We start from the raw sequence: 15,016 nt of genomic DNA, 5'->3' as shown, positions 1-15,016 counted from the left end.
TATGCCTCCAAAAGGTTAAAAAAAAAAGAGGAAAAGGTCCTCTTACATATACAAAGATATTTACAGAAGCTCTTTTTGTAACAACAAAAAACTGGAAACTTAGAGGATATCCATCAACTAGGGAATGACTAGCCAAATTGTGGTATATGAATGCAGTAGAATACACATTTATTTTGAGAAATGAGGAAAATATTTTCAAAAAGACTTGGAAAGACTTGTATGAACTGATACAGAGTGAAGGAACAGAACCAGAAGAGCAATATATACTATAATGTCAATGTTATAAAACAATTTTGAACTACTTAAGAACTCTAATCCACTAAATGATCAATCTTGATTCCCTACTTCCTGACAAAGATAATGACAGACTCATATGCAGAATAAGAAATTCATTTTTGGACATGACTAATATGGGAATATGTTTTCCTAGACTGTGATTATGAAATACATTTCTTTTTCCCCCAGTGGGGAGGAAATTGAGGAGGGAGAACAAATGGTTAGTAATAGAAAAACAAAACAAAGTAATAATGAAAAAATTTTTAATACAAAGTTTTAGCCTAAAAGTAGCTTACAATACACTTATAGGAAAGGAAAGGGTAGAAACCAGACATACATAAAATTGGTCTCCAAATGGTAGAGGTAACATAGAGCACTGGAAAGAGCAATGGACTTGAGGTCAAAACACCTGGCTTTGTGTCCCCACCATGTGACTTTGGGTTACTTTAATATCTCTGAGCCTAAGTTTCTTCTTCTGTAAAATGAAGGTAGTAATATTTATACCACGTCCTTCCAAGGGTTGATGTGAAGAAAATACTTTATAAACCATAAAGAGATAGTCTTATCATATTATCTTAATGATGGTCATGAATACTGAGCAGGAAGGAAAAGCAATTAGCAACTTCATGGATCTGGGTTCTGTTTAAGGTTTTGTTGGGAAAGATGACAATTTATTAAGTTTTAGAAAGCAATTATGCCTTGATGACAAGTGTAGGTGGGAAACAAAACCTGGCTAAGTTTGAGGCTTTTTTGCAAAATTTGAGGTGTGGGATGTAAACACATTCATTCTCTAGCAGCATTTAGATGTTTAAAGAGAGCAAATGACATTCAAACAAATGTTTAGAGTTGACAAGAGAAGTGTTCACAGATCCCTAGTTAATGAACTTGATAATTGTCCTTCCATAAATAGATATTAGCTACATTTGGACTTTTGTCATGACATATTAAATATATTTCCACAGGATATGATATTTATAATGTAACTGTGATATAATAAGTTAGCTGTAATGTAGTGTAATTAAAACAAAACCATATTTTACAAAATCACGAATGTGTTATATGATAAGTGATAGATTCAAGGCTCATGAATTCAGCATCTCAGCATAATTCTTTGATACATAGTCACATTTTCATGGATATTAAGTTAACATAAATTTCTATCCCTAAATGTTCTTCTTTTCTTTTTGGAACCCTCTCTTCCCCACCCTTGAAAAAAATACCACTTGCCTTGAAAAAGAAATCAGTTACCATAAAAACAAAGTAACCTTACCATGGTAATGCATGGCATGTTAGGGACTAGATTCCCATTGATCAAAGCTGGAGACCAATTCTCATCTAATACATACATATGTGTGTGTGTGTGTGTGTGTGTGTGTGTGTGTGTGTGTGTGTGTATATATATATATACACATATATATGAGTGTGGGACAGCAGAAAGATTCTAAAGCATGAAGTGATGAATAATTGAAGGAAATGGGGGTATTTAGCCTGGGGAAAAAGATCATATTTGCTGTCTTCAAGTATCTAAAGGATTGTCACATGAACAGGAATTAGACTTCATCTGTGTAACTCAGAATTGGAACCAAAAGTCAGGAATTATAAGGAGGCACAATTTGATTCATTATAGCAAAGAGTTTCTTAATGATTAGACATAACCAGCAACAGAAAGGACTGCCTTAGGAGGTAGCGAGTACCATCGCACTGGAGGTATCTTTTAAAAAAATCTATATGACAATTTGCCATGGAGGTATTGAGGAGGGAAATGGACTAGATATCTATAGTCCTTTCTGTCTCCCAAAGTTCAATGATTTATTATTCACTACCCTGACCAGGAAAGTGATAGAGATGAAAATGAATTGCAAAAGAAGAATATTTTTTTCTATAGCTGTTTGTTGTTGCTTTTTTCCCCCTAGTCTCTCTAACAGTTTCCCACTAGTCAGGTACACAACATTCTTAAAAAACAATTTCCATGACTAGTTATCCCCTGCAACTACCCAGAAGTGCCTACCATGGACACAGATTCTTTTTCCTTCTGACAATGGAATCTCTCTCATATAATCTGAGTTTGCCCCTTCATAAAATCAAAGGATGTAAACAAGCAGAAAGAGGGGAAAGCTTTCTACTGGCAAAAAGACACAAAACCAAACCAAAAGATTGTACTGTGTCCACTCCCCTTTGCTTACAGTTTCAGACAACTTTGAAGTAGGGTACTTGGTTTCACGAAGCAACATCATTTTGAGAAGGTTATGCCCTTGGGATGCTCCACTTCCTTCAAGGCTTTTATTATATTGGTAGTCCAGGTGATGGCTGAGTGACAATAGAACTGACAGTTCTATTAGCTGCAGAAAGAGAACAGGTCAATCAAGAGTTCTCACATCTCTGGATAATGAGCTGGATTTCTGAAGGCAACCCAGATTCTAAGAATGACAGTTTGTTAGGAGATGAATCTATACACTCTCTAGAGTGGCTTTTATAGCTGTGATCCTCAGAAGCTCTCTCAAAATGGAAAATACTAGTACTGTTTTTGTAAGCTTCGTGGCAGGTCCTTGGTAGCAGCCAGGGCACACCGCAAGAAAACAAACCCAAAGAAGCAGAATAACTGACTGGAGCTCTCGGGGCCAACAGAGTTAATTCCAACCTCCATCGGTTACAGAAGATCAGAAGGGAAGAGGACTAGTGAGCAAAATTCAGTTTAAAAGGTCCCTCTTGATTGCAGTCCATAGTGATCCAAGGGGTTCAGTTTTAATCATGAGTACCTTTTTGAACTGAGATGAAGCGCAAGACACACCAGAAAAAGAATCACTCTTGCTCTAAAATAAAGACAGCATTGGAGAACCAGGAGACCATTGTACACCGTAACAGCAATATTGTAATGTTCATCAACTTCGAAAGAGTTAACTGCTCTGATCATTACAATGATCCAAGAAAATTCCAAAGGATTCATAATGAAAAATGCTATCCACCTACAGAGAAAGAACTGGTGAACTCTGATTGCAAGCTGAAGTATAGTTTTCTCACTTAAAAAAAAAGATAGCATTGGGTACAGTGAACAAAACTTTATGGTTAGAATATGAATAAAGTACCAAGAAAAAGTTAATTGTGAGGTCTAATGTCTCAGTACAACTGTTGCAATTAAGGTATTTCCTTACTCACCCACCACCCAAAAAAGTATTAGGTTAAAATTTGATAGTAAATAGGATTTCCAGAGCCGGAAAATACCGTTGTGTGTTGTAAAGTTGTTGCTCTGGGTTTCTTGTACCCAACAATGTATCACAATTGATAAGGTCCTGTACTTAGAAAGTCAAGAGATCTGGGTTTGAATCTTGCCTCAGATACTACCTAGCTGTGTAGCTATCAGCAAGTCAATTAACTTTGTAGGGGCTCAGCTTCCACATCTATAAAATGGGGATAAAAATGTTTGAACCACCTACCTTTGCATAGAAGGTTCTCCTCGTTCTTCTCACTTTACTCCATGTAAGAGTCATTGTGAGGAAAGTGCTTTGCAAACCTAAACTTACTGAAATGTGAATATATTATCTATCTTGATAGTCCTTGTGACATCAACCATACAACCAAAAAGATAATTTCAACTTAATAAGTGCTAACTAGCAATGCCTACTATGTGCTAGGCACTATGCTAAACACTTTCTTCTTAAACTTTTTATTCCAAACTTAACATCCATTAAAAAATATGATCATTTCCACATGCAAAGTAGAACACAAAAAGATGATTGCATAAGAAACTGTCTCTATTAAACAGAGTTTTTTAAAGGTATGTAATAAATTCTACCCCATTATTTTCAAAACTATTCTGCTTGTCTCTGCTTCCTTCTGAATTTTTCTCTAGAGTTCTCTGTACACTTCTGAAAATGTTTCAACAACCCTACTCTATTTTTTAAGTGGGTTTAAACTTTGCTACTTCCTTTCCCTTCTCAAACCCTTCTTGAATTAAAAATAGAGGTAAAAACCTCTCGTAACAAGTAAGCATCTTGGAGGAAAAAAAATTTACACAGTGGCTGTGTCCAAAAATGTATCTCCTTCCTTACCTTAAATAAATTATCTTTCTGCCATGAGTTGGATAATAGAAGCATGATAGATCCTCTGGAGACACAGTTAATTGTTGATTTTATCAGAGCTCTTAAATCTTTCAAAATTATTTTTTGCTTTATAATGTAATCATTGTGTAAAGGTTCTTTTGATTTTGTTCATTTTACTCTGCATCACTTTGTACTTCCCAGGATTCTCTAAAATCAATTGTTCAGACATTCTCCACTGGATAGGCCTCCCCTTAGTTTCCAGTTCTCTCTCTCTCTCTCTCTCTCTCTCTCTCTCTCTCTCTCTCTCTATCTATCTATCTATCTCTATCCCCCCCTTTCAATTCTTCCTTTGAAATCAGGAAAGTTTATTTTGCCTTCACAGTATTATCTTTCTTAACCCCCCTTTCACTATCTCAGCATATTTCAGTATAATGAATGCCCTGTATTTCTATACCAAATTATGCATGCATTCAACTCTCCTTTATCCAATTCAGATAAAAGTGAGTTTCATCCTCCTTACCCTTTCTTCCATGTACATGTATTTTTCTCACATGCCCTAAACATGACAAATAGTAAGGCTTTCCCCTTTCTTCCTCCTTCTAGTGTATTCTTTTTACTCTTTCTTCTCTTTCATCTCTTAAAACCCTCAAAACACAACCAATTTACCCCAAGGGCTCCTGTTTTTATTAATTAACTCCTTTATTAATTAACTCCTTCTCCGTTCTGAAGTTCTGAAAAGACACTTGCTGCTTCTCTCCCTACTAGAATTTTATCACTTAATCATCATATAATCCCTTCCAATTGCTCAAATAAATTTACTTTCCTAGGCTTCTTTTGAAAATCCATTTTCGGGGGTGGAGCCAAGATGGTGGCTAGAAAGCAGAGACTTGCGTGAGCTCCCTGCCAGGTCCCTCCAAAAACCTATAAAAAATGGCTCTGAACAAATTCTAGAACTGCAGAACCCACAAAATAGCAGAGGGAAGCAGGGATCCAGCCCAGGACAGCCTGGATGGTGACTGGATGAGGTCTATCATGCTCGGAGCTGGGAACGGAGTGGAGCAGAGCCCAGCGTGGGCAGCAGCAGGACCAACCAGACCAGGAGACAGGTGGAACAGGCCCTAGTGCCCTGAATCAGTGAGCTGTGGCAATTACCAGACTTCTCAACCCACAAACACCAAAGACAACAGAGAAGATTAGTGGGAAAAGCTGCAGGGACAGAGTGAAAAGAGTTGGAGGTTCGGCCACTGCCCCGGAGGTAGCGGGGGTGGTGCAGCTACAGAGCTACAGCTGTCTGGCCCCAGGCCCACCTGGTGGGAGGAATTAAGTGGCAGATCAAAGCAGGAGTGCAGAGCCCGCTTAAGATTTGTGTCAGGTCCAGGTTGGTGGTTCTTGGGAGTGCTGATGTGGCAGAGCTGGCTGTATAGAAAGAGCTCTGGAATCAATGGCGCATCTCCTCAAGCTTGGAACAAAGTACTCTTTACTCTACAAGCAGTCATACCCTGCTGAAAAACTCAAGGGTCAAGTAAGTTGGCTGGGAACACGGCCAGGCAGCGAAAACGGACTCAGATTCAGTCTTGGACTTTGGAATCTTTCTTTGGTGACAAAGAAGACCAAAACATACAGTCCGAAGAAGTCGACAAAGTCAAAGAGCCTACATCAAAAGCCTCCAAGAAAAACATGAACTGGTCTCAGGCCATGGAAGAGCTCAAAAAGGATTTGGAAAAGCAAGTTAGAGAAGTAGAGGAAAAATGGAAAGAAGAGAAATGAGAATGATGCAAGAAAACCATGAAAAACAAGTCAATGACTTGCTAAAGGAGACCCAAAAAAATACAGAAAAAAATACTGAAGAAAACAACACCTTAAAAAATAGACTATGGCACACATTGCCAAATGGCAAAAGAGCTCCGAAAAGCCAATGAGGAGAAGAATGCCTTGAAAGGAAGAATTAGCCACATGGAAAAGGAGGTGCAAAAGACCACTGAAGAAAATACTACCTTAAAAATTAGATTGGAGCAAGTGGAAGCTAGTGACTTGATGAGAAACCAAGATATTATAAAACAGAACCAAAGGAATGAAAAAATGGAAGACAATGTCAAATATCTCATTGGAAAAACCACTGACCTGGAAAATAGATCTAGGAGACATAATTTAAAAATTATTGGACTACCTGAAAGCCATGATCAAAAAAAGAGCCTACATATCATCTTTCAAGAAATTATCAAGGAGAACTGCCCTGATATTCTAGAGCCAGAGGATAAAATAGAAATTAAAAGAATCCACAGATTGCCTCCTCAAAAAGATCCCAAAAAGAAAACCCCTAGGAATATTGTCACCAAATTCCAGAGTTCCCAGGTCAAGGAGAAAATACTGTAAGCAGCCAGAAAGAAATAATTTGAGTATTGTGGAAAAACAATCAGGATAACACAGGATCTAGCAGCTTCCACATTAAGGGACCAAAGGGCTTGGAATATGATATTCCGGAGGTCAATGGAGCTAGGATTAAAACCAAGAATCACCTATCCAGCAAAACTGAGTATCATGCTCCAAGGCAAAATATGGATTTTCAACAAAATAGAGGACTTTCAAGCTTTCTCAGTGAAAAGACCAGAGCTGAATAGAAAATTTGACTTTCAAACACAAGAATCAAGAGAAGCATGAAAAGGTAAACAAGAAAGAGAAATCATAAGGGACTTACTAAAGTTGAACTGTTTTGTTTACATTCCTACATGGAAAGATGATGTGTATGATTCATGAGACCTCAGTATCATAGTAGCTGAAAGGAATATGCATATATGTATATATATATATATATATGTATATATATATATGTGTGTGTGTGTGTGTGTGCATATATATATATACATATGTGTGTGTCTATGTATGTATATAAGTAGGTGTGCATATATATATATATATATATATATACAGAGAGAGAGAGAGAGAGAGAGAGAGAGAGAGAGGGCACAGGGTGAGTTGAATATGAAGGGATGATATCTAAAAAAATAAAATCAAATTAAGCGATAAGAGAGTAATATATTGAGAGAGGGAGAAAGGGAGAGATAGAATGGGGTAAATTATCTTGCATAAAAGTGACAAGAAAAAGTGGTTCTGTAAGAAGGGAAGAGGGGGCAGGTGAGGAGGAATGAGTAAATCTTGCTCTCATCGGATTTAACCTGAGGAGGGAATACCATACACACTCAATTGGGTATCTTACCCCACAGGAAAGAAGGAGGAAGAGGATAAAAAAGGGGGGATGATAGAAGGGAGGGCAGACAGCGGGAGGAGGTAATCAAAAACAAACCCTTTCAAAAAGGGACAGGGTCAAGGGAGAAAATTCAATAAAGGGGGATAGGTTAGGAAGGAGCAGAACATAGTTAATCTTTTACAACATGAGTATTGTGGAAGGGTTTTACATAATGATATGCATGTGGCCTATGCTGAATTGCTTGCTTTCTTAGAGAGGGTGGGTGGGGAGGGAAGAGGGGAGAGAATTTGGAACCCCAAGTTTTAAAAACAGATGTTCAAAAACAAAAAAAAAAGTTTTTGCATGCAACTAGGAAATAAGATACACAGGCAATGTGGCATAGAAATTTATCTTGCCCTACAAGAAAAGAAGGGAAAAGGGGATGGGAGGGGAGTGGGGTGACAGAAGGGAGGGCTGACTGGGGAACGGGGCAACCAGAATATATGCCATCTTGGATTGGTCAGGAGGGTAGAAATGGGGAGAAAATTCATTATTCAAACTCTTGTGAAAATCAATGCTGAAAACTAAATATATTAAATAAATTAAATTAAAAAAATTTTAAATTTAAAAAAAAGAAAATCCATTTTATCCCCTGCATTATTATACTTAGCTTTGCAGGAGAAGTTATTCTTGTCTTTAAGACTATCTCTTACAACTTTTGGAATGTTATATTTCCAAGATCTTCTCTTGTTTTTGGTGGAAATTGTCTTGTCTTGGGTGAGCCTAACTAGTTCGTTAGTACTTGATCTCTTTCTTTCAGACTGCTTACAATATTTTTTATTTGACTTGGAAGCTCTGAATTTTGTTTATGGCATCCTTGGGACATTGCTTCTGGGGGTGACTTTCTGGAAGTGTTTGGAAGATGACTTGTTTTAAATTTGCCCCCTGGTTCTAGCATGTCTAAGCAGCTTGTATTTATGATTTCTAGAAACGTAATACCATCTTTTATTTAGTCAGGGTTTTCAAGTTCAACGATCTTTAAATGCTCTCTCTTTTTCCTATTTTACAGGCCAATTGTTTCTTATTTAAAAATACCTTGCATTTTCCTCACTGTTTTCAATCTTTTGACTTTATTCTAATTGTATTAAAGAGGATTTAGTTCATTTGCTGAGCCAGGTTTACCAGGGTGTGGCTGCTGCACATGCAACAGCTTCTTGACTTTTGTACTGCTGTTGGACTTTGATGACTCTGGAAGAGAAAGTGAAGCTGATGACTGTGCAACTCTGTCTCACTTAAATCCAATTCATGTGCAATTCAAGACATCACCTGTGGTACCATTGGTCTTCTTCAAAAATGAAGGATGAACAACAACATTAAAGAGGGACTGGCTAATAAGGGCCCATTCCTTAGAACATGGCAATAAACTTTGTCTGGTATCAATCCACATGAAGATTTAGTAAGCCTATTCCTAGAAATGCACAGAGAAGGAAACTTTTCCTCCCTGATGCAGAGTATGTACAGGTATTTAATAAGCATTTGTTGTTAGCTTAATATATGTTGATTAAAAGACCTTTTCATTGGAAGTTGAACCAAAACTGAATATAAATTCAAAATGCTTAGAAAGATGAAATCTCTCTATTTCCTAGTGGTGAGTGAAGTGAGAATTTTCAGGGGCCCCTAAATGAAAGAGGAGCCTCAGGCCCCCTCTCTTACCCAACTGCCATGCGGTGATAAATGCATGGCATTGCTGTGCCTCTGTAGCTATTATGTGTTTTTTCTTTCTTTCCAGACCTTTGGTAAATGAGTATCTGAGATGAAATGATTCAACATGAGCTTCAAAAGGTTGGTAAATCTATCATTTCCAGCAACTGGAGTCCTTAGTAGCGTCTGCCAGCAGCCAGTAGCATGCATTTTGTATACAGTAGCCAAACCCAATGAGGAGCCAGCTCTGATGAGTGACTGAGTTGGCCCAGCCCAGTAATGGGTCAATCTGGCAACTGATATACCATGTCTTACAAGTAAGGGAGACACTCATCCAAAAACTATGCCACACTCAAAGTGTGCTTGAGATGAGAAAGGAATAGAGGAAGTGTTGTAGACGTCTCTTTGAGTTCACTCTCCTCAGGGACTAAGGTAGTGAAGAAGAGTGAGCTCCAGTTTAGGTAATTTTTGTGCTCTGGTTCTTATCATATCCTTTCCCTTTCAAAAAAATTATTTATTATATTTTTAATTTATGAAATAAAATAAGAATTTCCATTATATAGAATAATAAAAAGATGATTGCACACGAAACTGCAAATCTATTATGTACAACTTGCTGTTTCTTTTAAATATATAATAAATTTAGCATGTAGATTTCTTTTTTTTTTATTTTCTTCCCTCCTCCCCCTCAATGGCTACTATTAGATATAAATATGTATGTGTGTATATGTATGTATATATGTGTATATATGTGTGTGTGTATGCAAAATCGTTCTATACATACTTCTATTTATCGGTTCTTTCTCTGGATGCAGATAGTATCTTCCTTCATATGTCCTTTGTAGTTAATTTGGGTATTTTTTTAAGATTTTTTATTTTTAGTTTACAACATTCAGTTCCACATGATTTCGAGTTCCAGATTTTCTTCCCCTGCCCCCTTGCCAAGATGGCATGAAATCTGATATATCTTCTACATATAACTTCACTTTGAACTTATTTACACAATAGTCAAGTTGTAAAGAAGAATTATGACCAATGGAATGAATCATGAGAAAGAAGAAGCAAAACCAAAAAGAAAAGAAAAGAAAAAAAAAGAAAAGAAAAGAAAAGAAAAGAAAAGAAAAGAAAAGAAAAGAAAAGAAAAAAAGGGAGAGCAAATAGTTTGCCTCAGTCTGCATTCAGTCTCCATAGTTCTTTCTCTGGATGTAGATAGCTCTCTCCCTCATGAGTCCTTCGGAGTTGTCTTTGAACCTTGTATTGCTGAGAAGAGTGAGGTCTATCAAGGTTAAGCATCATAGAATCCATATATCTGTGGTTGTGTATAATGTTCTCCTAGTCCGGCTCCGCTCACTCAGCATTCTATCGTGTAGGTTTTTCCAGGTTATTATGAAGTCTGTATCTCCTCTATTTCTTATAGCACAATAGTATTCCATTACATTCATATACCACAACTTGTTCAGCCATTCCCCAATTGATGGGCATCCCCTTGATTTCCAATTCTTTGCTACTACAAAGAGAGCTGCTATAAATATTTTTGTACATATGGGTCCTTTTCCCTCTTGTGTGATCTCTTTGAGATGCAACCCTAGAAGTGGTATTGCTGGGTCAAAGTGTATGAACATTTTTATAGCCCTTTGGGCATAGTTCCAAATTGCTCTCCAGAATGACTAGATCAGTTCACAACTCCACCAGTATTGTAACAGTGTTCCAATTTTCCCACATCCTCTCCAGCATTTATCATTTTCCTGTTTTGTCCTTTTAGCCAATCTGACAGGAGAGATGTGGTACCTAAGAGTTGTTTAGATTTGCATTTCTCCAATCAGTGGTAATTTCGAGCATTTTTTCATATGCCTATAGATATCTTTAATTTCTTCCTCTGAAAACTGCCTGTTCATGTCCCTTGACCATTTCTCAATTGGGGAATGACATTTATTCCTATAAATTTGGCTCAGTTTCCTGTATATTTTAGAGATGAGGCCTTTAACAGAGACACTAGTTGTAAAGATTTTCTCCCAATTTTCTGCTTCCCTCCTAATATTTGTTGTATTGGCTTTTTTTATACAAAAACTTTTCAATTTAACATAATCAAAATTATCCATTTTGCATTTTGTAATGCTCTCTATCTCGTTGCACCATGAATTCCTTGCTTTGCCATAAAACTGATAGGTAAACTATTCCTTGCTCTCCCAAATTGCTTATAGTATCAGTCTTTATTCTTAAATCATGAACCCATTTTGACTTTATTTTGGTATATGGTATAAGATGTTGGTCTATGCCCAGTTTCTCCCCTGCCATTTTCCAGCTTTCCTAGCAGTTTTTGTAAAATAGTGAATTCTTAGCTCAGAAGCGAGATTCTTTGGGTTTATCAAAGAGAAGATTGCTATAGTCACTTATGTACCTAACCTATTCCACTGATCCATGACTCTGTTTCTTAGCCAGTATCAGGTAGTTTTGATGACTGCTGATTTATAGCACAGTTTAATATCTGGTATGGCTAGGCCACCTTCCCTAGCATTTCTTTTCATTAATTCCCTAGATATTCTAGACCTCTTGTTCTTCCAGATGAATTTTGTTATTATTTTATCCAGCTTTGTAAAGTAATTTTTTGGTAGTTCGATTGGTATGGCACTGAATAAATAAATTAATTTAGGTAAAATTGTCATTTTTATTATATTAGCTTGGCCTAACCATGAGCAACTGATATTTTTCCATTTATTTTATAATAGTCAAAATGATTTAGTCGCTCAAAGTTACTCTTAAAAAATATTGCTGTTAGTGTACACAATGTTCTCTTGGTTCTACTTATTTCATGCAAGTCTATCCATGTTTTTCTAAAATCAGCAAGCTCATCATTTATCATATCTCTTCAATAAATATCCCTTTGTAAAAGCTAATTCATGTTAATTAGTTTTAGAGAATATTGGAGAGATATTAACTAAAGATTGATATTGTGGTTTACACACTGGATAGTGGCTTATGAGCAATAGCACAAGAATCCCCCAAGCCTCTGGATTACTCCTAAAACCTGCATGGGAGATATAGCCAGCTACATACTGGGTAACTGACCCACAAATTTGAGTTGGAATCAGGAAAGGGAGCCTAAGTGAAGGTAACATTTCTCATTGTCTCATGGATTTCTGTTTGGTCTATCAAAGGATTTTCTTTGTCTTCTAAACTACTGAATCTCACTTTAGTTCTTTCCTTCAAATCTTTTATTTTCTTTTCTTTTGCCTCTTGCTTCATTTCTTTTAGGTATTCATGTAGTTTTTATTGAAAATCTTTTTTCCTTATGGGTCTCTGTTTGCAGTTGTAATGGAGTCAATTTCTTCTTCTAGGTTTGATTTTGGGGTATCTCTGGATCTACTATATTTCTTTTTAGTAATTTGTATTGCCGTAGGTTTTCTTACCTCTCCGGCCTCAGTTCACGAACCAGAGCTTTGTTTCAGAACCAGCTTTTGCTGTGCTTTTGAGCGGGGCAGGCAACCTATCTTGGTCTTGATTCAGATCACTTGAGTCCAGCTCTGATCTCCACCTCCCAGGGTTAGCCCTCCCTCCAGATCTTTCAAGTTCATAGAACTAGATCTTCAGACCCATCGATGGTATCTAAGGATAAAGTACTAGGATTTTTGAAGTCCTAACACTTGTGGTATCCTGATCTGCACAATGCTATGAAACACTGGTCACCGCTCTTGAACACCTAGAAGGCATTCATTCCCCCTCATGGTTTTCTGACCACCTTGGGGCTTTCTCAGGGTAACTCTCCAGTCTAGCTACTTTTGGATATCGAGTTCTGCAAGTTACAAGGACCTCTAGCCATAGTCTGGTTGCCAACTTATAGGCCTGTGCTGGGTAGATCTTCTGGCAAAGGCTTTTTCCTATTGTTTTTGTGGTCAAATGACTTTTTGTGAAAGAGAAGTAGAAGAGGGCATTTGTTATAGTTTCTCATTAGATTAATTGATCATTATTTGTCCCAATGCCATTTTCAGGTTTTTGCTAAAATAGCTATGGGGAAGCTGCGCTGTCTGCTTCTGTTCAGGTACCTTCTTGGCCAGAAATACCAGTTTCTTATTTCTTGATCCTTGTCAGGTAGATTTCTTACTGAAGGAAAGAGAAGTATATAGCTACAGCGAAGTACCTTCATATTTCAGGCATTAAAGTACAGTTGGGGGTTAAAAACAAATCAGTTGATTAATCTGTACTCATATTTCTGTCCATCCTAAGATATGGTTAGTTTAATAAAACTATTGGAAAATGCTTCTGTGACATAGAGGAAAATGAGCAGAGAAATTATGACTGTCAGTTCCTTTTGTTGGATCATCATTGATATCCCTCTCTACCTCCCCCTCCCTGCTCAATAAACTCTAGTGATTCTCTGCCTCCAGGATTAAATATAAAATTCTGTTGAGCATTTTAAGCCTTTCACAATCTGGCTCTCAAATACCTTTCCAGTCTTGTTATACATTACTCCCTTTATACATATTAATCCAGCCTTCTTGCTGTTCCTCACAACCCCATCTCCATGGAGGTTGTACCCTGTGCCTGTCATGTACTCACTCCTTACCTCTTCTGCTTAGAATACTTAATTTCCTTTGAAGTTCAGTTCAAGCACCACCTTCTACAAGAGCCTTTCCTGATCCTCACCTTCCCATTGCCTTATATTTACTTAGTATTTTTTCCTTGTATGTGTTGTCTCTTTCAATAAAATGTAAGCTCCTTGAAGGCAAGCAGTGTTTCATTTCTGCCTTTGTTTTCTCAAAGATCAACACAGTGCCAGGCATGTAGTTTTTGTTGGTGGTGTTGAGTAGTTTTTCAGTTGTATCTGACTCTTCATGACCCCATTTGGGGTTTTCTTGGCAAAGATATTGGAGAGGTTTGCCTTTTCCTTCTCTAAATCATTTTACAGAGGAGGCAAATAGGGTTAAGTAACTTGCCCAGCTAGTAAGTATCTAAAACCAGATTTGAACTCAGATCCACCCGACTCCAGGCCTGGCACTCTATCCGCTGTGCCACCTGGTTGCCTCATCATGTAGTTGGTGCTTAATAAATGGTTGTTGATTGGTCAGGAATCATTTTTTCACATGACAGAGTACTGTGGGGTTCTGGGGATACAGAACCACTGACTATCCTCACTCATAGCCAATTATGTATAATTCAGTATATATAAAATTATTACTGTCCTTTTAATAATGAAGGAGAGAAAGAAAGGAAAAATTAACATTTGGTAATAATAGCTAATATTTTTGTAGCATCTAGTATGTGCTAGGCACTGTGCTAAGCAATTTGCAAATACTATCCCAATTATTCCTTACAACAACCAATTTTTTTTCTTTTTCCTACAATCAATATGGCATATTAGATAGAAAGAGTGCAGGGTTCAAGCCCTCCCCCTGATGTATTCTGGCCACATATTCCTGGACAAGAGATTAAACTTCTCAGTACAGGCAACTGTCAGTTAAATAGAAGGTATTAATTCATTATTCAGTAAAAAAAATTGTTGGGAAAACTGGAAATCAGTATGCAGAAATTGGGCATAGACCAATATCTTACACTATTTACCAATATAAGGTCAAAATGGATACATGACATAAATATAAAGAGAGATTTTACAAGCTGCATTTGCAGAAGTTTCTCACCAGATGCTTTCTATACCTATGAAATGTCAGGTTCAGTCAAAACAAAATATTTTTAGTTAACAAGAATAAAATTTTGAAAAATATTCATTCACCCAACATATGTTTCCAGAGCATCTTCTATGTGCAGGGAAAAAAATTCTGTGTATTTCATTGGCTTTCATAGCACTACTTAAGTGATGCCTCCC

This window comes from Trichosurus vulpecula, chromosome 7 (assembly GCF_011100635.1).
Source record: "Trichosurus vulpecula isolate mTriVul1 chromosome 7, mTriVul1.pri, whole genome shotgun sequence".
Taxonomy (NCBI): domain Eukaryota; kingdom Metazoa; phylum Chordata; class Mammalia; order Diprotodontia; family Phalangeridae; genus Trichosurus; species Trichosurus vulpecula.
Note: the sequence above shows the minus strand (reverse complement) of the source record.